Raw genomic sequence first — 24,313 nt, forward strand, 5'->3', positions numbered from 1 at the left:
ACAAGTAATTTTTCCAAAATTTGTTTACAGACAGATTATTTCACTTATAATTCAGTGTATCACAAATCCAGTGGGTCAGAAGTTTACAAACACTAGGTTGGCTGTGCCTTTAAACAACTTGGACAATGACCAAAAATGATGTCCTGGCTTTAGAATCTTCTGATAGGCTAATTGACATAATTTGAGTCAATTGGAGGTGTACCTGTAGATGTATTTCATGGCCTGCCTTCAAACTCAGTGCCTCTTTGCTTGAGATCATGGGATTTTCAAAAGAAATCAGCCAAGACCTCAGAAATAAAATGTAGTCCTCAGAAGGACAATGCAGGGCAAATAATTTTGTAATTTGAAGTGGTACAGATATTCCCTGACCGGGAATCGAACCCGGGCCGCGGCGGTGAGAGCACCGAATCCTAACCACTAGACGACCTGGGAAGGATCCCGCAAGTCAAATTGTTTCACAATTTGAAATGGTACATACAGTTGATGTCTGAAGTTTACATACACTTAGGTTGGAGTCATTAAAACTCGTTTGTCAACCATTCCACACATTTCTTGTTAAAAAACTATAGTTTTGGCAAGTCGGTTAGGACATCTACTTTGTGCATGACACAAGTAATTTTTCCAAAATTTGTTTACAGACAGATTATTTCACTTATAATTCAGTGTATCACAAATCCAGTGGGTCAGAAGTTTACAAACACTAGGTTGGCTGTGCCTTTAAACAACTTGGACAATGACCAAAAATGATGTCCTGGCTTTAGAATCTTCTGATAGGCTAATTGACATAATTTGAGTCAATTGGAGGTGTACCTGTAGATGTATTTCATGGCCTGCCTTCAAACTCAGTGCCTCTTTGCTTGAGATCATGGGATTTTCAAAAGAAATCAGCCAAGACCTCAGAAATAAAATGTAGACCTCAGAAGGACACTGCAGGGCAAATCATTTTGTAATTGGAAGTGGTAGAGATATTCCCTGACCGGGAATCGAACCCGGGCCGTGGCGGTGAGAGCACCGAATCCTAACCACTAGACAACCAGGGAAGGATACTGCAATTCAAATTGTTTCACAATTTGAAATGGTACATACAGTTGAAGTCTGAAGTTTACATACACTTAGGTTGGAGTCATTAAAACTCGTTTGTCAACCATTCCACACATTTCTTGTTAACAAACTATAGTTTTGGCAAGTCGGTTAGGACATCTACTTTGTGCATGACACAAGTAATTATTCCAAAATTTGTTTTCAGACAGATTATTTCACTTATAATTCAGTGTATCACAAATCCAGTGGTTCAGAAGTTTACAAACACTAGGTTGGCTGTGCCTTTAAACAACTTGGACAATGACCAAAAATGATGTCCTGGCTTTAGAATCTTCTGATAGGCTAATTGACATAATTTGAGTCAATTGGAGGTGTACCTGTAGATGTATTTCATGGCCTGCCTTCAAACTCAGTGCCTCTTTGCTTGAGATCATGGGATTTTCAAAAGAAATCAGCCAAGACCATAGAAATAAAATGTAGACCTCAGAAGGACACAGCAGGGAAAATCATTTAGTAATTTGAAGTGGTACAGATATTCCCTGACCGGGAATCGAACCCGGGCCGCGGCGGTGAGAGCGCCGAATCCTAACCACTAGACAACCAGGGAAGGATCCCGCAAGTCAAATTGTTTCACAATTTGAAATGGTACATACAGTTGAAGTCTGAAGTTTACATACACTTGGGTTGGAGTCATTAAAACTCGTTTGTCAACCATTCCACACATTTCTTGTTAACAAACTATAGTTTTGGCAAGTCGGTTAGGACATCTACTTTGTGCATGACACAAGTAATTTTTCCAAAATTTGTTTACAGACAGATTATTTCACTTATAATTCAGTGTATCACAAATCCAGTGGGTCAGAAGTTTACAAACACTAGGTTGGCTGTGCCTTTAAACAACTTGGACAATGACCAAAAATGATGTCCTGGCTTTAGAATCTTCTGATAGGCTAATTGACATAATTTGAGTCAATTGGAGGTGTACCTGTAGATGTATTTCATGGCCTGCCTTCAAACTCAGTGCCTCTTTGCTTGAGATCATGGGATTTTCAAAAGAAATCAGCCAAGACCTCAGAAATAAAATGTAGTCCTCAGAAGGACACTGCAGGGCAAAACATTTTGTAATTTGAAGTGGTACAGATATTCCCTGACCGGGAATCGAACCCGGGCCGCAGCGGTGAGAGCGCCGAATCCTAACCACTAGACAACCAGGGAAGGATGCCGCAAGTCAAATTGTTTCACAATTTGAAATGGTACATACAGTTGAAGTCTGAAGTTTACATACACTTAGGTTGGAGTCATTAAAACTTGTTTGTCAACCATTCCACACATTTCTTGTTAACAAACTATAGTTTTGGCAAGTCGGTTAGGACATCTACTTTGTGCATGAAACAAGTAATTATTCCAAAATTTGTTTACAGACAGATTATTTCACTTATAATTCAGTGTATCACAAATCCAGTGGGTCAGAAGTTTACAAACACTAGGTTGGCTGTGCCTTTAAACAACTTGGACAATGACCAAAAATGATGTCCTGGCTTTAGAATCTTCTGATAGGCTAATTGACATAATTTGAGTCAATTGGAGGTGTACCTGTAGATGTATTTCATGGCCTGCCTTCAAACTCAGTGCCTCTTTGCTTGAGATCATGGGATTTTCAAAAGAAATCAGCCAAGACCTCAGAAATAAAATGTAGACCTCAGAAGGACACTGCAGGGCAAATCATTTTGTAATTGGAAGTGGTAGAGATATTCCCTGACCGGGAATCGAACCCGGGCCGTGGCGGTGAGAGCACCGAATCCTAACCACTAGACAACCAGGGAAGGATACTGCAATTCAAATTGTTTCACAATTTGAAATGGTACATACAGTTGAAGTCTGAAGTTTACATACACTTAGGTTGGAGTCATTAAAACTCGTTTGTCAACCATTCCACACATTTCTTGTTAACAAACTATAGTTTTGGCAAGTCGGTTAGGACATCTACTTTGTGCATGACACAAGTAATTATTCCAAAATTTGTTTTCAGACAGATTATTTCACTTATAATTCAGTGTATCACAAATCCAGTGGTTCAGAAGTTTACAAACACTAGGTTGGCTGTGCCTTTAAACAACTTGGACAATGACCAAAAATGATGTCCTGGCTTTAGAATCTTCTGATAGGCTAATTGACATAATTTGAGTCAATTGGAGGTGTACCTGTAGATGTATTTCATGGCCTGCCTTCAAACTCAGTGCCTCTTTGCTTGAGATCATGGGATTTTCAAAAGAAATCAGCCAAGACCATAGAAATAAAATGTAGACCTCAGAAGGACACAGCAGGGAAAATCATTTAGTAATTTGAAGTGGTACAGATATTCCCTGACCGGGAATCGAACCCGGGCCGCGGCGGTGAGAGCGCCGAATCCTAACCACTAGACAACCAGGGAAGGATCCCGCAAGTCAAATTGTTTCACAATTTGAAATGGTACATACAGTTGAAGTCTGAAGTTTACATACACTTGGGTTGGAGTCATTAAAACTCGTTTGTCAACCATTCCACACATTTCTTGTTAACAAACTATAGTTTTGGCAAGTCGGTTAGGACATCTACTTTGTGCATGACACAAGTAATTTTTCCAAAATTTGTTTACAGACAGATTATTTCACTTATAATTCAGTGTATCACAAATCCAGTGGGTCAGAAGTTTACAAACACTAGGTTGGCTGTGCCTTTAAACAACTTGGACAATGACCAAAAATGATGTCCTGGCTTTAGAATCTTCTGATAGGCTAATTGACATAATTTGAGTCAATTGGAGGTGTACCTGTAGATGTATTTCATGGCCTGCCTTCAAACTCAGTGCCTCTTTGCTTGAGATCATGGGATTTTCAAAAGAAATCAGCCAAGACCTCAGAAATAAAATGTAGTCCTCAGAAGGACACTGCAGGGCAAAACATTTTGTAATTTGAAGTGGTACAGATATTCCCTGACCGGGAATCGAACCCGGGCCGCAGCGGTGAGAGCGCCGAATCCTAACCACTAGACAACCAGGGAAGGATGCCGCAAGTCAAATTGTTTCACAATTTGAAATGGTACATACAGTTGAAGTCTGAAGTTTACATACACTTAGGTTGGAGTCATTAAAACTTGTTTGTCAACCATTCCACACATTTCTTGTTAACAAACTATAGTTTTGGCAAGTCGGTTAGGACATCTACTTTGTGCATGAAACAAGTAATTATTCCAAAATTTGTTTACAGACAGATTATTTCACTTATAATTCAGTGTATCACAAATCCAGTGGGTCAGAAGTTTACAAACACTAGGTTGGCTGTGCCTTTAAACAACTTGGACAATGACCAAAAATGATGTCCTGGCTTTAGAATCTTCTGATAGGCTAATTGACATAATTTGAGTCAATTGGAGGTGTACCTGTAGATGTATTTCATGGCCTGCCTTCAAACTCAGTGCCTCTTTGCTTGAGATCATGGGATTTTCAAAAGAAATCAGCCAAGACCTCAGAAATAAAATGTAGTCCTCAGAAGGACACTGCAGGTCAAATAATTTTGTAATTTGAAGTGGTACAGATATTCCCTGACCGGGAATCGAACCCGGGCCACGGCGGTGAGAGCGCCGAATCCTAACCACTAGACAACCAGGGAAGGATACCGCAAGTCAAATTGTTTCACAATTTGAAATGGTACATACAGTTGAAGTCTGAAGTTTACATACACTTAGGTTGGAGTCATTAAAACTCGTTTGTCAACCATTCCACACATTTCTTGTTAACAAACTATAGTTTTGGCAAGTCGGTTAGGACATCTACTTTGTGCATGACACAAGTAATTATTCCAAAATTTGTTTTCAGACAGATTATTTCACTTATAATTCAGTGTATCACAAATCCAGTGGTTCAGAAGTTTACAAACACTAGGTTGGCTGTGCCTTTAAACAACTTGGACAATGACCAAAAATGATGTCCTGGCTTTAGAATCTTCTGATAGGCTAATTGACATAATTTGAGTCAATTGGAGGTGTACCTGTAGATGTATTTCATGGCCTGCCTTCAAACTCAGTGCCTCTTTGCTTGAGATCATGGGATTTTCAAAAGAAATCAGCCAAGACCTCAGAAATAAAATGTAGACCTCAGAAGGACACAGCAGGGAAAATCATTTTGTTATTTGAAGTGGTACAGATACTCCCTGACCGGGAATCGAACCCGGGCCGCGGCGGTGAGAGCGCCGAATCCTAACCACTAGACAACCAGGGAAGGATCCCGCAAGTCAAATTGTTTCACAATTTGAAATGGTACATACAGTTGAAGTCTGAAGTTTACATACACTTAGGTTGGAGTCATTAAAACTCGTTTGTCAACCATTCCACACATTTCTTGTTAACAAACTATAGTTTTGGCAAGTCGGTTAGGACATCTACTTTGTGCATGACACAAGTAATTTTTCCAAAATTTGTTTACAGACAGATTATTTCACTTATAATTCAGTGTATCACAAATCCAGTGGGTCAGAAGTTTACAAACACTAGGTTGGCTGTGCCTTTAAACAACTTGGACAATGACCAAAAATGATGTCCTGGCTTTAGAATCTTCTGATAGGCTAATTGACATAATTTGAGTCAATTGGAGGTGTACCTGTAGATGTATTTCATGGCCTGCCTTCAAACTCAGTGCCTCTTTGCTTGAGATCATGGGATTTTCAAAAGAAATCAGCCAAGACCTCAGAAATAAAATGTAGTCCTCAGAAGGACACTGCAGGGCAAAACATTTTGTAATTTGAAGTGGTACAGATATTCCCTGACCGGGAATCGAACCCGGGCCGCAGCGGTGAGAGCGCCGAATCCTAACCACTAGACAACCAGGGAAGGATGCCGCAAGTCAAATTGTTTCACAATTTGAAATGGTACATACAGTTGAAGTCTGAAGTTTACATACACTTAGGTTGGATTAATTAAAACTCGTTTGTCAACCATTCCACACATTTCTTGTTAACAAACTATAGTTTTGGCAAGTCGGTTAGGACATCTACTTTGTGCATGACACAAGTAATTATTCCAAAATTTGTTTACAGACAGATTATTTCACTTATAATTCAGTGTATCACAAATCCAGTGGGTCAGAAGTTTACAAACACTAGGTTGGCTGTGCCTTTAAACAACTTGGACAATGACCAAAAATGATGTCCTGGCTTTAGAATCTTCTGATAGTCTAATTGACATAATTTGAGTCAATTGGAGGTGTACCTGTAGATGTATTTCATGGCCTGCCTTCAAACTCAGTGCCTCTTTGCTTGAGATCATGGGATTTTCAAAAGAAATCAGCCAAGACCTCAGAAATAAAATGTAGTCCTCAGAAGGACACTGCAGGGCAAATCATTTTGTAATTTGAAGTGGTACAGATATTCCCTGACCGGGAATCGAACCCGGGCCGCAGCGGTTAGAGCGCCGAATCCTAACCACTAGACAACCAGGGAAGGATGCCGCAAGTCAAATTGTTTCACAATTTGAAATGGTACATACAGTTGAAGTCTGAAGTTTACATACACTTAGGTTGGAGTCATTAAAACTTGTTTGTCAACCATTCCACACATTTCTTGTTAACAAACTATAGTTTTGGCAAGTCGGTTAGGACATCTACTTTGTGCATGACACAAGTAATTTTTCCAAAATTTGTTTACAGACAGATTATTTCACTTATAATTCAGTGTATCACAAATCCAGTGGGTCAGAAGTTTACAAACACTAGGTTGGCTGTGCCTTTAAACAACTTGGACAATGACCAAAAATGATGTCCTGGCTTTAGAATCTTCTGATAGGCTAATTGACATAATTTGAGTCAATTGGAGGTGTACCTGTAGATGTATTTCATGGCCTGCCTTCAAACTCAGTGCCTCTTTGCTTGAGATCATGGGATTTTCAAAAGAAATCAGCCAAGACCTCAGAAATAAAATGTAGTCCTCAGAAGGACAATGCAGGGCAAATAATTTTGTAATTTGAAGTGGTACAGATATTCCCTGACCGGGAATCGAACCCGGGCCGCGGCGGTGAGAGCACCGAATCCTAACCACTAGACAACCTGGGAAGGATCCCGCAAGTCAAATTGTTTCACAATTTGAAATGGTACATACAGTTGATGTCTGAAGTTTACATACACTTAGGTTGGAGTCATTAAAACTCGTTTGTCAACCATTCCACACATTTCTTGTTAAAAAACTATAGTTTTGGCAAGTCGGTTAGGACATCTACTTTGTGCATGACACAAGTAATTTTTCCAAAATTTGTTTACAGACAGATTATTTCACTTATAATTCAGTGTATCACAAATCCAGTGGGTCAGAAGTTTACAAACACTAGGTTGGCTGTGCCTTTAAACAACTTGGACAATGACCAAAAATGATGTCCTGGCTTTAGAATCTTCTGATAGGCTAATTGACATAATTTGAGTCAATTGGAGGTGTACCTGTAGATGTATTTCATGGCCTGCCTTCAAACTCAGTGCCTCTTTGCTTGAGATCATGGGATTTTCAAAAGAAATCAGCCAAGACCTCAGAAATAAAATGTAGACCTCAGAAGGACACTGCAGGGCAAATCATTTTGTAATTGGAAGTGGTAGAGATATTCCCTGACCGGGAATCGAACCCGGGCCGTGGCGGTGAGAGCGCCGAATCCTAACCACTAGACAACCAGGGAAGGATACTGCAATTCAAATTGTTTCACAATTTGAAATGGTACATACAGTTGAAGTCTGAAGTTTACATACACTTAGGTTGGATTAATTAAAACTCGTTTGTCAACCATTCCACACATTTCTTGTTAACAAACTATAGTTTTGGCAAGTCGGTTAGGACATCTACTTTGTGCATGACACAAGTAATTATTCCAAAATTTGTTTACAGACAGATTATTTCACTTATAATTCAGTGTATCACAAATCCAGTGGGTCAGAAGTTTACAAACACTAGGTTGGCTGTGCCATTAAACAACTTGGACAATGACCAAAAATGATGTCCTGGCTTTAGAATCTTCTGATAGTCTAATTGACATAATTTGAGTCAATTGGAGGTGTACCTGTAGATGTATTTCATGGCCTGCCTTCAAACTCAGTGCCTCTTTGCTTGAGATCATGGGATTTTCAAAAGAAATCAGCCAAGACCTCAGAAATAAAATGTAGTCCTCAGAAGGACACTGCAGGGAAAATCATTTTGTAATTTGAAGTGGTACAGATATTCCCTGACCGGGAATCGAACCCGGGCCGCAGCTGTTAGAGCGCCGAATCCTAACCACTAGACAACCAGGGAAGGATGCCGCAAGTCAAATTGTTTCACAATTTGAAATGGTACATACAGTTGAAGTCTGAAGTTTACATACACTTAGGTTGGAGTCATTAAAACTTGTTTGTCAACCATTCCACACATTTCTTGTTAACAAACTATAGTTTTGGCAAGTCGGTTAGGACATCTACTTTGTGCATGACACAAGTAATTTTTCCAAAATTTGTTTACAGACAGATTATTTCACTTATAATTCAGTGTATCACAAATCCAGTGGGTCAGAAGTTTACAAACACTAGGTTGGCTGTGCCTTTAAACAACTTGGACAATGACCAAAAATGATGTCCTGGCTTTAGAATCTTCTGATAGGCTAATTGACATAATTTGAGTCAATTGGAGGTGTACCTGTAGATGTATTTCATGGCCTGCCTTCAAACTCAGTGCCTCTTTGCTTGAGATCATGGGATTTTCAAAAGAAATCAGCCAAGACCTCAGAAATAAAATGTAGTCCTCAGAAGGACAATGCAGGGCAAATAATTTTGTAATTTGAAGTGGTACAGATATTCCCTGACCGGGAATCGAACCCGGGCCGCGGCGGTGAGAGCACCGAATCCTAACCACTAGACAACCTGGGAAGGATCCCGCAAGTCAAATTGTTTCACAATTTGAAATGGTACATACAGTTGATGTCTGAAGTTTACATACACTTAGGTTGGAGTCATTAAAACTCGTTTGTCAACCATTCCACACATTTCTTGTTAAAAAACTATAGTTTTGGCAAGTCGGTTAGGACATCTACTTTGTGCATGACACAAGTAATTTTTCCAAAATTTGTTTACAGACAGATTATTTCACTTATAATTCAGTGTATCACAAATCCAGTGGGTCAGAAGTTTACAAACACTAGGTTGGCTGTGCCTTTAAACAACTTGGACAATGACCAAAAATGATGTCCTGGCTTTAGAATCTTCTGATAGGCTAATTGACATAATTTGAGTCAATTGGAGGTGTACCTGTAGATGTATTTCATGGCCTGCCTTCAAACTCAGTGCCTCTTTGCTTGAGATCATGGGATTTTCAAAAGAAATCAGCCAAGACCTCAGAAATAAAATGTAGACCTCAGAAGGACACTGCAGGGCAAATCATTTTGTAATTGGAAGTGGTAGAGATATTCCCTGACCGGGAATCGAACCCGGGCCGTGGCGGTGAGAGCGCCGAATCCTAACCACTAGACAACCAGGGAAGGATACTGCAATTCAAATTGTTTCACAATTTGAAATGGTACATACAGTTGAAGTCTGAAGTTTACATACACTTAGGTTGGAGTCATTAAAACTCGTTTGTCAACCATTCCACACATTTCTTGTTAACAAACTATAGTTTTGGCAAGTCGGTTAGGACATCTACTTTGTGCATGACACAAGTAATTATTCCAAAATTTGTTTTCAGACAGATTATTTCACTTATAATTCAGTGTATCACAAATCCAGTGGTTCAGAAGTTTACAAACACTAGGTTGGCTGTGCCTTTAAACAACTTGGACAATGACCAAAAATGATGTCCTGGCTTTAGAATCTTCTGATAGGCTAATTGACATAATTTGAGTCAATTGGAGGTGTACCTGTAGATGTATTTCATGGCCTGCTTTCAAACTCAGTGCCTCTTTGCTTGAGATCATGGGATTTTCAAAAGAAATCAGCCAAGACCTCAGAAATAAAATGTAGACCTCAGAAGGACACAGCAGGAAAAATCGTTTAGTAATTTGAAGTGGTACAGATATTCCCTGACCGGGAATCGAACCCGGGCCGCGGCGGTAAGACCGCCGAATCCTAACCACTAGACAACCAGGGAAGGATCCCGCAAGTCAAATTGTTTCACAATTTGAAATGGTACATACAGTTGAAGTCTGAAGTTTACATAAACTTGGGTTGGAGTCATTAAAACTCGTTTGTCAACCATTCCACACATTTCTTGTTAACAAACTATAGTTTTGGCAAGTCGGTTAGGACATCTACTTTGTGCATGACACAAGTAATTTTTCCAAAATTTGTTTACAGACAGATTATTTCACTTATAATTCAGTGTATCACAAATCCAGTGGGTCAGAAGTTTACAAACACTAGGTTGGCTGTGCCTTTAAACAACTTGGACAATGACCAAAAATGATGTCCTGGCTTTAGAATCTTCTGATAGGCTAATTGACATAATTTGAGTCAATTGGAGGTGTACCTGTAGATGTATTTCATGGCCTGCCTTCAAACTCAGTGCCTCTTTGCTTGAGATCATGGGATTTTCAAAAGAAATCAGCCAAGACCTCAGAAATAAAATGTAGTCCTCAGAAGGACACTGCAGGGCAAAACATTTTGTAATTTGAAGTGGTACAGATATTCCCTGACCGGGAATCGAACCCGGGCCGCAGCGGTGAGAGCGCCGAATCCTAACCACTAGACAACCAGGGAAGGATGCCGCAAGTCAAATTGTTTCACAATTTGAAATGGTACATACAGTTGAAGTCTGAAGTTTACATACACTTAGGTTGGAGTCATTAAAACTTGTTTGTCAACCATTCCACACATTTCTTGTTAACAAACTATAGTTTTGGCAAGTCGGTTAGGACATCTACTTTGTGCATGACACAAGTAATTATTCCAAAATTTGTTTACAGACAGATTATTTCACTTATAATTCAGTGTATAACAAATCCAGTGGGTCAGAAGTTTACAAACACTAGGTTGGCTGTGCCTTTAAACAACTTGGACAATGACCAAAAATGATGTCCTGGCTTTAGAATCTTCTGATAGGCTAATTGACATAATTTGAGTCAATTGGAGGTGTACCTGTAGATGTATTTCATGGCCTGCCTTCAAACTCAGTGCCTCTTTGCTTGAGATCATGGGATTTTCAAAAGAAATCAGCCAAGACCTCAGAAATAAAATGTAGTCCTCAGAAGGACACTGCAGGGCAAATAATTTTGTAATTTGAAGTGGTACAGATATTCCCTGACCGGGAATCGAACCCGGGCCGCGGCGGCGAGAGCGCCGAATCCTAACCACTAGACAACCAGGGAAGGATACCGCAAGTCAAATTGTTTCACAATTTGAAATGGTACATACAGTTTAAGTCTGAAGTTTACATACGCTTAGGTTGGATTAATTAAAACTCGTTTGTCAACCATTCCACACATTTCTTGTTAACAAACTATAGTTTTGGCAAGTCGGTTAGGACATCTACTTTGTGCATGACACAAGTAATTATTCCAAAATTTGTTTACAGACAGATTATTTCACTTATAATTCAGTGTATCACAAATCCAGTGGGTCAGAAGTTTACAAACACTAGGTTGGCTGTGCCTTTAAACAACTTGGACAATGACCAAAAATGATGTCCTGGCTTTAGAATCTTCTGATAGGCTAATTGACATAATTTGAGTCAATTGGAGGTGTACCTGTAGATGTATTTCATGGCCTGCCTTCAAACTCAGTGCCTCTTTGCTTGAGATCATGGGATTTTCAAAAGAAATCAGCCAAGACCTCAGAAATAAAATGTAGACCTCAGAAGGACACTGCAGGGCAAATCATTTTGTAATTGGAAGTGGTAGAGATATTCCCTGACCGGGAATCGAACCCGGGCCGTGGCGGTGAGAGCGTCGAATCCTAACCACTAGACAACCAGGGAAGGATACTGCAATTCAAATTGTTTCACAATTTGAAATGGTACATACAGTTGAAGTCTGAAGTTTACATACACTTAGGTTGGAGTCATTAAAACTCGTTTGTCAACCATTCCACACATTTCTTGTTAACAAACTATAGTTTTGGCAAGTCGGTTAGGACATCTACTTTGTGCATGACACAAGTAATTATTCCAAAATTTGTTTTCAGACAGATTATTTCACTTATAATTCAGTGTATCACAAATCCAGTGGTTCAGAAGTTTACAAACACTAGGTTGGCTGTGCCTTTAAACAACTTGGACAATGACCAAAAATGATGTCCTGGCTTTAGAATCTTCTGATAGGCTAATTGACATAATTTGAGTCAATTGGAGGTGTACCTGTAGATGTATTTCATGGCCTGCCTTCAAACTCAGTGCCTCTTTGCTTGAGATCATGGGATTTTCAAAAGAAATCAGCCAAGACCTCAGAAATAAAATGTAGACCTCAGAAGGACACAGCAGGGAAAATCATTTAGTAATTTGAAGTGGTACAGATATTCCCTGACCGGGAATCGAACCCGGGCCGCGGCGGTGAGAGCGCCGAATCCTAACCACTAGACAACCAGGGAAGGATCCCGCAAGTCAAATTGTTTCACAATTTGAAATGGTACATACAGTTGAAGTCTGAAGTTTACATACACTTGGGTTGGAGTCATTAAAACTCGTTTGTCAACCATTCCACACATTTCTTGTTAACAAACTATAGTTTTGGCAAGTCGGTTAGGACATCTACTTTGTGCATGACACAAGTAATTTTTCCAAAATTTGTTTACAGACAGATTATTTCACTTATAATTCAGTGTATCACAAATCCAGTGGGTCAGAAGTTTACAAACACTAGGTTGGCTGTGCCTTTAAACAACTTGGACAATGACCAAAAATGATGTCCTGGCTTTAGAATCTTCTGATAGGCTAATTGACATAATTTGAGTCAATTGGAGGTGTACCTGTAGATGTATTTCATGGCCTGCCTTCAAACTCAGTGCCTCTTTGCTTGAGATCATGGGATTTTCAAAAGAAATCAGCCAAGACCTCAGAAATAAAATGTAGACCTCAGAAGGACACAGCAGGGAAAATCATTTAGTAATTTGAAGTGGTACAGATATTCCCTGACCGGGAATCGAACCCGGGCCGCGGCGGTGAGAGCGCCGAATCCTAACCACTAGACAACCAGGGAAGGATCCCGCAAGTCAAATTGTTTCACAATTTGAAATGGTACATACAGTTGAAGTCTGAAGTTTACATACACTTGGGTTGGAGTCATTAAAACTCGTTTGTCAACCATTCCACACATTTCTTGTTAACAAACTATAGTTTTGGCAAGTCGGTTAGGACATCTACTTTGTGCATGACACAAGTAATTTTTCCAAAATTTGTTTACAGACAGATTATTTCACTTATAATTCAGTGTATCACAAATCCAGTGGGTCAGAAGTTTACAAACACTAGGTTGGCTGTGCCTTTAAACAACTTGGACAATGACCAAAAATGATGTCCTGGCTTTAGAATCTTCTGATAGGCTAATTGACATAATTTGAGTCAATTGGAGGTGTACCTGTAGATGTATTTCATGGCCTGCCTTCAAACTCAGTGCCTCTTTGCTTGAGATCATGGGATTTTCAAAAGAAATCAGCCAAGACCTCAGAAATAAAATGTAGTCCTCAGAAGGACACTGCAGGGCAAATAATTTTGTAATTTGAAGTGGTACAGATATTCCCTGACCGGGAATCGAACCCGGGCCGCAGCGGTGAGAACGCCGAATCCTAACCACTAGACAACCAGGGAAGGATGCCGTAAGTCAAATTGTTTCACAATTTGAAATGGTACATACAGTTGAAGTCTGAAGTTTACATACACTTAGGTTGGAGTCATTAAAACTTGTTTGTCAACCATTCCACACATTTCTTGTTAACAAACTATAGTTTTGGCAAGTCGGTTAGGACATCTACTTTGTGCATGACACAAGTAATTTTTCCAAAATTTGTTTACAGACAGATTATTTCACTTATAATTCAGTGTATCACAAATCCAGTGGGTCAGAAGTTTACAAACACTAGGTTGGCTGTGCCTTTAAACAACTTGGACAATGACCAAAAATGATGTCCTGGCTTTAGAATCTTCTGATAGGCTAATTGACATAATTTGAGTCAATTGGAGGTGTACCTGTAGATGTATTTCATGGCCTGCCTTCAAACTCAGTGCCTCTTTGCTTGAGATCATTGGATTTTCAAAAGAAATCAGCCAAGACCTCAGAAATAAAATGTAGTCCTCAGAAGGACACTGCAGGGCAAATAATTTTGTAATTTGAAGTGGTACAGATATTCCCTGACCGGGAATCGAACCCGGGCCGCAGCGGTGAGAGCGCCGAATCCTAACCACTAGACAACCAGGGAAGGATGCCGCAAGTCAAATTGTTTCACAATTTGAAATGGTACATACAGTTGAAGTCTGAAGTTTACATACACTTAGGTTGGAGTCATTAAAACTTGTTTGTCAACCATTCCACACATTTCTTGTTAACAAACTATAGTTTTGGCAAGTCGGTTAGGACATCTACTTTGTGCATGACACAAGTAATTTTTCCAAAATTTGTTTACAGACAGATTATTTCACTTATAATTCAGTGTATCACAAATCCAGTGGGTCAGAAGTTTACAAACACTAGGTTGGCTGTGCCTTTAAACAACTTGGACAATGACCAAAAATGATGTCCTGGCTTTAGAATCTTCTGATAGGCTAATTGACATAATTTGAGTCAATTGGAGGTGTACCTGTAGATGTATTTCATGGCCTGCCTTCAAACTCAGTGCCTCTTTGCTTGAGATCATGGGATTTTCAAAAGAAATCAGCCAAGACCTCAGAAATAAAATGTAGTCCTCAAAAGGACAATGCTGGGCAAATAATTTTGTAATTTGAAGTGGTACAGATATTCCCTGACCGGGAATCGAACCCGGGCCGCGGCGGTGAGAGCACCGAATCCTAACCACTAGACAACCTGGGAAGGATCCCGCAAGTCAAATTGTTTCACAATTTGAAATGGTACATACAGTTGAAGTCTGAAGTTTACATACACTTAGGTTGGAGTTATTAAAACTCGTTTGTCAACCATTCCACACATTTCTTGTTAACAAACTATAGTTTTGGCAAGTCGGTTAGGACATCTACTTTGTGCATGACACAAGTAATTTTTCCAAAATTTGTTTACAGACAGATTATTTCACTTATAATTCAGTATATCACAAATCCAGTGGGTCAGAAGTTTACAAACACTAGGTTGGCTGTGCCTTTAAACAACTTGGACAATGACCAAAAATGATGTCCTGGCTTTAGAATCTTCTGATAGGCTAATTGACATAATTTGAGTCAATTGGAGGTGTACCTGTAGATGTATTTCATGGCCTGCCTTCAAACTCAGTGCCTCTTTGCTTGAGATCATGGGATTTTCAAAAGAAATCAGCCAAGACCTCAGAAATAAAATGTAGACCTCAGAAGGACACTGCAGGGCAAATCATTTTGTAATTTGAAGTGGTACAGATATTCCCTGACCGGGAATCGAACCCGGGCCGCGGCGGTGAGACAACCAGGGAAGGATACTCCAATTCAAATTGTTTCACAATTTGAAATGGTACATACAGTTGAAGTCTGATGTTTACATACACTTAGGTTGGAGTCATTAAAACTCGTTTGTCAACCATTCCACACATTTCTTGTTATCAAACTATAGTTTTGGCATGTCGGTTAGGACATCTACTTTGTGCATGACACAAGTAATTTTTCCAAAATTTGTTTACAGACAGATTATTTCACTTATAATTCAGTGTATCACAAATCCAGTGGGTCAGAAGTTTACAAACACTAGGTTTGCTGTGCCTTTAAACAACTTGGACAATGACCAAAAATGATGTCCTGGCTTTAGAATCTTCTGATAGGCTAATTGACATAATTTGAGTCAATTGGAGGTGTACCTGTAGATGTATTTCATGGCCTGCCTTCAAACTCAGTGCCTCTTTGCTTGAGATCATGGGATTTTCAAAAGAAATCAGCCAAGACCTCAGAAATAAAATGTAGTCCTCAGAAGGACACTGCAGGGCAAATAATTTTGTAATTTGAAGTGGTACAGATATTCCCTGACCGGGAATCGAACCCGGGCCGCGGCGGTGAGAGCACCGAATCCTAAACACTAGACAACCTGGGAAGGATCCCGCAAGTCAAATTGTTTCACAATTTGAAATGGTACATACAATTGAAGTCTGAAGTTTATATACACTTAGGTTGGAGTCATTAAAACTCGTTTGTCAACCATTCCACACATTTCTTGTTATCAAACTATAGTTTTGGCATGTCGGTTAGGACATCTACTTTGTGCATGACACAAGTAATTTTTCCAAAATTTGTTTACAGACAGATTATTTCACTTATAATTCAGTGTATCACAAATCCAGTGGGTCAGAAGTTTACAAACACTAGGTTGGCTGTGCCTTTAAACAACTTGGACAATGACCAAAAATGATGTCCTGGCTTTAGAATCTTCTGATAGGCTAATTGACATAATTTGAGTCAATTGGAGGTGTACCTGTAGATGTATTTCATGGCCTGCCTTCAAACTCAGTGCCTCTTTGCTTGAGATCATGGGATTTTCAAAAGAAATCAGCCAAGACCTCAGAAATAAAATGTAGACCTCAGAAGGACACAGCAGGGAAAATCATTTAGTAATTTGAAGTGGTACAGATATTCCCTGACCGGGAATCGAACCCGGGCCGCGGCAGTGAGAGCGCCGAATCATAACCACTAGACTACCAGGGAAGGATCCCGCAAGTAAAATTGTTTCACAATTTGAAATGGTACATACAGTTGAAGTCTGAAGTTTACATACACTTGGGTTGGAGTCATTAAAACTCGTTTGTCAACCATTCCACACATTTCTTGTTAACAAACTATAGTTTTGGCAAGTCGGTTAGGACATCTACTTTGTGCATGACACAAGTAATTATTCCAAAATTTGTTTACAGACAGATTATTTCACTTATAATTCAGTGTATCACAAATCCAGTGGGTCAGAAGTTTACAAACACTAGGTTGGCTGTGCCTTTAAACAACTTGGACAATGACCAAAAATGATGTCCTGGCTTTAGAATCTTCTGATAGGCTAATTGACATAATTTGAGTCAATTGGAGGTGTACCTGTAGATGTATTTCATGGCCTGCCTTCAAACTCAGTGCCTCTTTGCTTGAGATCATGGGATTTTCAAAAGAAATCAGCCAAGACCTCAGAAATAAAATGTAGTCCTCAGAAGGACACTGCAGGGCAAATAATTTTGTAATTTGAAGTGGTACAGATATTCCCTGACCTGGAATCGAACCCGGGCCGCGGCGGTGAGAGCACCGAATCCTAAACACTAGACAACCTGGGAAGGATCCCGCAAGTCAAATTGTTTCACAATTTGAAATGGTACATACAATTGAAGTCTGAAGTTTACATACACTTAGGTTGGAGTCATTAAAACTCGTTTGTCAACCATTCCACACATTTCTTGTTATCAAACTATAGTTTTGGCAAGTCGGTTAGGACATCTACTTTGTGCATGACACAAGTAATTTTTCCAAAATTTGTTTACAGACAGATTATTTCACTTATAATTCAGTGTATCACAAATCCAGTGGGTCAGAAGTTTACAAACACTAGGTTGGCTGTGCCTTTAAACAACTTGGACAATGACCAAAAATGATGTCCTGGCTTTAGAATCTTCTGATAGGCTAATTGACATAATTTGAGTCAATTGGAGGTGTACCTGTAGATGTATTTCATGGCCTGCCTTCAAACTCAGTGCCTCTTTGCTTGAGATCATGGGATTTTCAAAAGAAATCAGCCAAGACCTCAGAAATAAAATGTAGACCTCAGAAGGACACTGCAGGGCAAATCATTTTGTAATTTGAAGTGGTACAGATATTCCCTGACCGGGAATCGAACCCGGGCCGCGGCGGTGAGAGCACCGAATCCTAAACACTAGACAACCTGGGAAGGATCCCGCAAGTCAAATTGTTTCACAATTTGAAATGGTACATACAATTGAAGTCTGAAGTTTACATACACTTAGGTTGGAGTCATTAAAACTCGTTTGTCAACCATTCCACACATTTCTTGTTATCAAACTATAGTTTTGGCAAGTCGGTTAGGACATCTACTTTGTGCATGACACAAGTAATTTTTCCAAAATTTGTTTACAGACAGATTATTTCACTTATAATTCAGTGTATCACAAATCCAGTGGGTCAGAAGTTTACAAACACTAGGTTGGCTGTGCCTTTAAACAACTTGGACAATGACCAAAAATGATGTCCTGGCTTTAGAATCTTCTGATAGGCTAATTGACATAATTTGAGTCAATTGGAGGTGTACCTGTAGATGTATTTCATGGCCTGCCTTCAAACTCAGTGCCTCTTTGCTTGAGATCATGGGATTTTCAAAAGAAATCAGCCAAGACCTCAGAAATAAAATGTAGACCTCAGAAGGACACTGCAGGGCAAATCATTTTGTAATTTGAAGTGGTACAGATATTCCCTGACCGGGAATCGAACCCGGGCCGCGGCGTTGAGACAACCAGGGAAGGATACTCCAATTCAAATTGTTTCACAATTTGAAATGGTACATACAGTTGAAGTCTGATGTTTACATACACTTAGGTTGGAGTCATTAAAACTCGTTTGTCAACCATTCCACACATTTCTTGTTATCAAACTATAGTTTTGGCATGTCGGTTAGGACATCTACTTTGTGCATGACACAAGTAATTTTTCCAAAATTTGTTTACAGACAGATTATTTCACTTATAATTCAGTGTATCACAAATCCAGTGGGTCAGAAGTTTACAAACACTAGGTTGGCTGTGCCTTTAAACAACTTGGACAATGACCAAAAATGATGTCCTGGCTTTAGAATCTTCTGATAGGCTAATTGACATAATTTGAGTGAATTGGAGGTGTACCTGTAGATGTATTTCATGGCCTGCCTTCAAACTCAGTGCCTCTTTGCTTGAGATCATGGGATTTTCAAAAGAAATCAGCCAAGACCTCAGAAATAAAATGTAGTCCTCAGAAGGACACTGCAGGGCAAATAATTTTGTAATTTGAAGTGGTACAGATATTCCCTGACCGGGAATCGAACCCGGGCCGCAGCGGTGAGAGCGCCGAATCCTAACCACTAGACAACCAGGGAAGGATGCCGCAAGTCAAATTGTTTCACAATTTGAAATGGTACACACAGTTGAAGTCTGAAGTTTACATACACTTAGGTTGGAGTCATTAAAACTTGTTTGTCAACCATTCCACACATTTCTTGTTAACAAACTATAGTTTTGGCAAGTCGGTTAGGACATCTACTTTGTGCATGACACAAGTAATTTTTCCAAAATTTGTTTACAGACAGATTATTTCACTTATAATTCAGTGTATCACAAATCCAGTGGGTCAGAAGTTTACAAACACTAGGTTGGCTGTGCCTTTAAACAACTTGGACAATGACCAAAAATGATGTCCTGGCTTTAGAATCTTCTGATAGGCTAATTGACATAATTTGAGTCAATTGGAGGTGTACCTGTAGATGTATTTCATGGCCTGCCTTCAAACTCAGTGCCTCTTTGCTTTAGATCATGGGATTTTCAAAAGAAATCAGCCAAGACCTCAGAAATAAAATGTAGACCTCAGAAGGACAAATCGTTTTGTAATTTGAAGTGGTACAGATATTCCCTGACCGGGAATCGAACCCGGGCCGCGGCGGTGAGAGCGCCGAATCCTAACCACTAGACAACCAGGGAAGGATGCCGCAAATCAAATTGTTTCACAATTTGAAATGGTACATACAGTTGAAGTCTGAAGTTTACATACACTTAGGTTGAAGTCATTAAAACTTGTTTGTCAACCATTCCACACATTTCTTGTTAACCTGTTGAGGATGGGGGCGCTGTTGTGACTATTTATGCTAATCGTGTAATTTTTGAAACGGCTTCCCACAAAATCCTTGATCGTACAATATGCATATTATTATTATTATTGGATAGAAAACAGTCTATAGTTTCTATAGGAGTTGAAATTTTGTCTCTAAGTGGAACAGAGCCCATTCTACAGCAATTTCCCTGACATGGAGTCAGATTTCAGAAATTTTGGCCACTGTTCTGGAGTCAGTTAAAAGGGCACTGTTATTGCTATGAGTATACGGACACTGCTTACGTCTTCCCCTGGATGCCTTTACGTGATGACGATTTGAATTGGGTCGATTGCGCGTTCACAGGCACTACAAATTAAAAAACCCTGAGGCTAGTCACTCTTTTGGAGCTGCGTCATGCGCCTAGAGGACACCGACCCGCACCTGTTCCAAGCATTAGTGGAGGGAGTAATATTACTCGGGTCATGTTTCTACTCGTTATGGGAGTTAAAAACATCATAAGGTAGTTAATTTAAAGCGTTTTATAGCAATTTATATCCGTTTAGTGCGATTTTGGGACATTTATTTCTGAAACGCTGTGAATTGCTGGGCACGCTTCCAGTTCATCCCGAACGCAGTTGGCATTTCCACATGGCAAGAGGACAGCTTTCCACCAAAAGACGATTACTCCCAAGAAAGGATCCTTTGCCCAAGATACTGATGGAAGAACAGCTCAAAGTAGGACATTTTTATTATGATAAATCGTGTTTCTGTCGAAAAATGTTAGTGGCTTAGGACGCCATGTTTTTTGACGTAGCTTCGCTTGGCGCAAACTGTATTGAAAAGTAAGGATAAATTAAAAAATGTAATTCCGCGATTGTATTAATAATTAAATTGTCTATCAATCCCTGTCCACCCTATATTTTTTAGTCACGTTTATGAGTATTTATGTATAAGAGTAGATCACTGTCTAAGTGGCGCACGGACATTTTCTCACCAGCTTGGCTACATTTCACATTGTCTAACCATGATTTTGGTGGCTAAATATAAACATTTTCGATCAAACTCTATATGGATTGTGTAATATGATGTTACAGGAGTGTCATCTGAAGAATTCTGAGAAGGTTAGTGAAAAAATTAATATATTTTGGCGATGTTGACTTTTATCGCTCACTTTGGCTAGAATCAATGCTGGGCTGCTATGTGCTATGTGCTATGCTAATATAACGATTTATTGTGTTTTCGCTGTAAGACACTTAGAAAATCTGAAATATTGTCTGTATTCACAGGATCTGTGTCTTTCGATTAGTGTATGCTGTGTATTTTTACGAAATGTTTGATGATTAGTAAGTAGGTAAACACGTTGCTCAATGTAGTTTTTCTAGTCCATTTGTGACGGTGGGTGCAATTGTAACCTATGCCATCTACCTGAAATATGCACTTTTTTCTAACAAAACCTATCCCATACCATAAATATGTTATCAGACTGTCATCTGATGAGTTTTTTTCTTGGTTAGGGGCTATAAATATCTTAGTTTAGCCGAATTGGTGATAGCTACTGGTGTTGGTGGACAAATAAAAGATGGTGGATTATGCTAATGTGTTTTTAGGTAATAGATGTACATCTTTACATATTGTGTCTTCCCTGTAAAACATTTTAAAAATCGGACATGTTGGCTGGATTCACAAGATCTGTGTCTTTCATTAGCTGTATTGGACTTTAATGTGTGAAAGTTAAATATTTTTAAAAAATATTTTTTTTGAATTTCGCGGCTCTGCCTTTTCAGTGGGGGGGGGGGGGGGGGGAGTGCCGCTAGCGGCACCCTCATCCTAGACAGGTTAAGGAAACGTGAAATGCACATTTTATTCTCTATAGGGGGATGTGCGAACAACAGGTAAAAATAGTGTTTGGGGCGCATTGATGAGGCAGAAAAAGGTTCCTCCTTCGAGCCGGACTTGAACCAGCGACCTAAGGATTTCAGCATTTAGCGTTCTACAGTCCTCCGCTCTACCAACTGAGCTATCGAAGGGACATGGAAAAACCATTGGAGCAAAAGGTACATGTTTGAACCGTAGCATTGAGTTGAATCTTTTCTGCCACATGTTGATCAACGTTGACCATTCAGCAATGGTGAGATTTCCGTGTATTGAGCGCTCGTCAGAACTGCCGAAATGTCCACAAACGGGTCTTTCCAGGCACAACTTTCTTCAATTATGGAGACGCTGATGACGTCTGCCGTTGCAGAGATTACAAAACGGGGTTACCAGTTTTGTGAATTTAGTAGGTTATCGCACATATATACCATTTCAAATTGTTTGGTTTCCTCCAAACATAACAATGGTCATCATGGCCAAACAGTTCTATTTTTGTTTCATCAGACCAGAGGACATTTCTCCAAAAAGTAGGATCTTTGTCCCCAAACTGTAGTCTGGCATTTTTATGGTGGGTTGGAGCAGTAGCTTCTTCCTTGCTGAGCGGCATTTCAGGTTCTGTTGACATAGGACTCGTTTGACTGTGGATATAGATACTTTTGTACCTGTTTCCTCCAGCATCTTCACAAGGTCCTTTGCTGTTCTTCTGGGATTGATTTGCACTTTTCGCACAAAAGTACGTTCATCTCTAGGAGACAGAACACGTCTCTTTCCTGAGAGGTATGAAGGCTGCGTGGCCCCATGGTGTTTATACTTGTGTACTATTTTTTGTTATTGATGAACGTGGTACCTTCAGGCGTTTGGAAATTGCTCCCAAGGATGAACCAGACTTGTGGAGGTCTACATTTTATTTCTGAGGTCTTGGCAGATTTCTTTTGATTTTCCCATGATGTCAAGCAAAGAGGCACTGAGTTTGAAGGTAGGCCATGAAATACATCTACAGGTACACCTCCAATTGACTCAAATGATGTCAATTAGCCTATCAGAAGCTTCTAAAGCCATGACATAATTTTCGGGATATTTCCAAGCTGTTTAAAGGCACAGCCAATTTAGTGTATGTAAACTTCTGACCCACTGGATTTGTTATACAGTGAACTAGAAGTGATATAATCTGTCTGTAAACAATTTTGGGAAAAATAACTTCAGGGAACTTGGTGTTCTGAATTGTTCTTTACTATTTTCTGAGTTAACTTGGATTCTTTCTTAATTAGGAAACTGGAAATGCACGTTTTATTCTCTATAGGGAATGTGCGAACAACAGGCAACTGTATATCTTATAGGTGCATTTATGAGGTAGGGAAAGGGTCCTCCTCAAGTCGGATTTCAGCATTTAGTGTTCTACGGTCCTCTGCTATACCAACTGAGCTATTGAATGTGGTGAATTGTGGATAAACTTGAAGTGTTTTGAATTCTTCTGTATGATTGGATTCGTACAACTAGACTATTCTTTAAGGAAACGTGAAATGCACATTTTATTCTCTATAGGGGGATGTGCGAACAACAGGTAAAAATAGTGTTTGGGGCGCATTGATGAGGCAGAAAAATGTTCCTCCTTCGAGCCGGAATTGAACCAGCGACCTAAGGATTTCAGCATTTAGCGTTCTACAGTCCTCCGCTCTACCAACTGAGCTATCGAAGGGACATGGAAAAACCATTGGAGCAAAAGGTACATGTTTGAACCGTAGCATTGAGTTGAATCTTTTCTACCACATGTTGATCAACGTTGACCATTCAGCAATGGTGAGATTTCCGTGTATTGAGCGCTCGTCAGAACTGCCGAAATGTCCACAAACGGGTCTTTCCAGGCACAACTTTCTTCAATTATGGAAACGCTGATGACGTCTGCCGTTGCAGAGATTACAAAACGGGGTTACCCGTTTTGTGAATTTAGTAGGTTATCGCACATATATACCATTTCAAATTGTTTGGTTTCCTCCAAACATAACAATGGTCATCATGGCCAAACAGTTCTATTTTTGTTTCATCAGACCAGAGGACATTTCTCCAAAAAGTAGGATCTTTGTCCCCAAACTGTAGTCTGGCATTTTTATGGCGGGTTGGAGCAGTAGCTTCTTCCTTGCTGAGCGGCATTTCAGGTTCTGTTGACATAGGACTCGTTTGACTGTGGATATAGATACTTTTGTACCTGTTTCCTCCAGCATCTTCACAAGGTCCTTTGCTGTTCTTCTGGGATTGATTTGCACTTTTCGCACAAAAGTACGTTCATCTCTAGGAGACAGAACACGTCTCTTTCCTGAGAGGTATGAAGGCTGCGTGGCCCCATGGTGTTTATACTTGCGTACTATTTTTTGTTATTGATGAACGTGGTACCTTCAGGCGTTTGGAAATTGCTCCCAAGGATGAACCAGACTTGTGGAGGTCTACATTTTATTTCTGAGGTCTTGGCTGATTTCTTTTGATTTTCCCATGATGTCAAGCA

General features: G+C 39.7%; 4 non-coding genes across 4 annotated transcripts; all 4 read right to left on the reverse strand.

Moving 5' to 3' along the window:
* Positions 1-4,616: 4,616 nt before the first annotated feature.
* On the reverse strand, positions 4,617-4,688 carry trnae-cuc (transfer RNA glutamic acid (anticodon CUC)). Its single transcript has one exon. It is a non-coding gene; the product is annotated as a tRNA-Glu (tRNA).
* A 12,066-nt stretch (positions 4,689-16,754) lies between these two features.
* On the reverse strand, positions 16,755-16,826 carry trnae-cuc (transfer RNA glutamic acid (anticodon CUC)). Its single transcript has one exon. It is a non-coding gene; the product is annotated as a tRNA-Glu (tRNA).
* A 5,056-nt stretch (positions 16,827-21,882) lies between these two features.
* trnay-gua (transfer RNA tyrosine (anticodon GUA)) lies at positions 21,883-21,971 on the reverse strand. The gene is given in 2 exon segments: positions 21,883-21,918; positions 21,935-21,971. It is a non-coding gene; the product is annotated as a tRNA-Tyr (tRNA).
* A 1,452-nt stretch (positions 21,972-23,423) lies between these two features.
* On the reverse strand, positions 23,424-23,512 carry trnay-gua (transfer RNA tyrosine (anticodon GUA)). Its single transcript is given in 2 exon segments — positions 23,424-23,459; positions 23,476-23,512. It is a non-coding gene; the product is annotated as a tRNA-Tyr (tRNA).
* Positions 23,513-24,313: the final 801 nt, after the last annotated feature.

This window comes from Salvelinus fontinalis, chromosome 42 (assembly GCF_029448725.1).
Source record: "Salvelinus fontinalis isolate EN_2023a chromosome 42, ASM2944872v1, whole genome shotgun sequence".
Taxonomy (NCBI): domain Eukaryota; kingdom Metazoa; phylum Chordata; class Actinopteri; order Salmoniformes; family Salmonidae; genus Salvelinus; species Salvelinus fontinalis.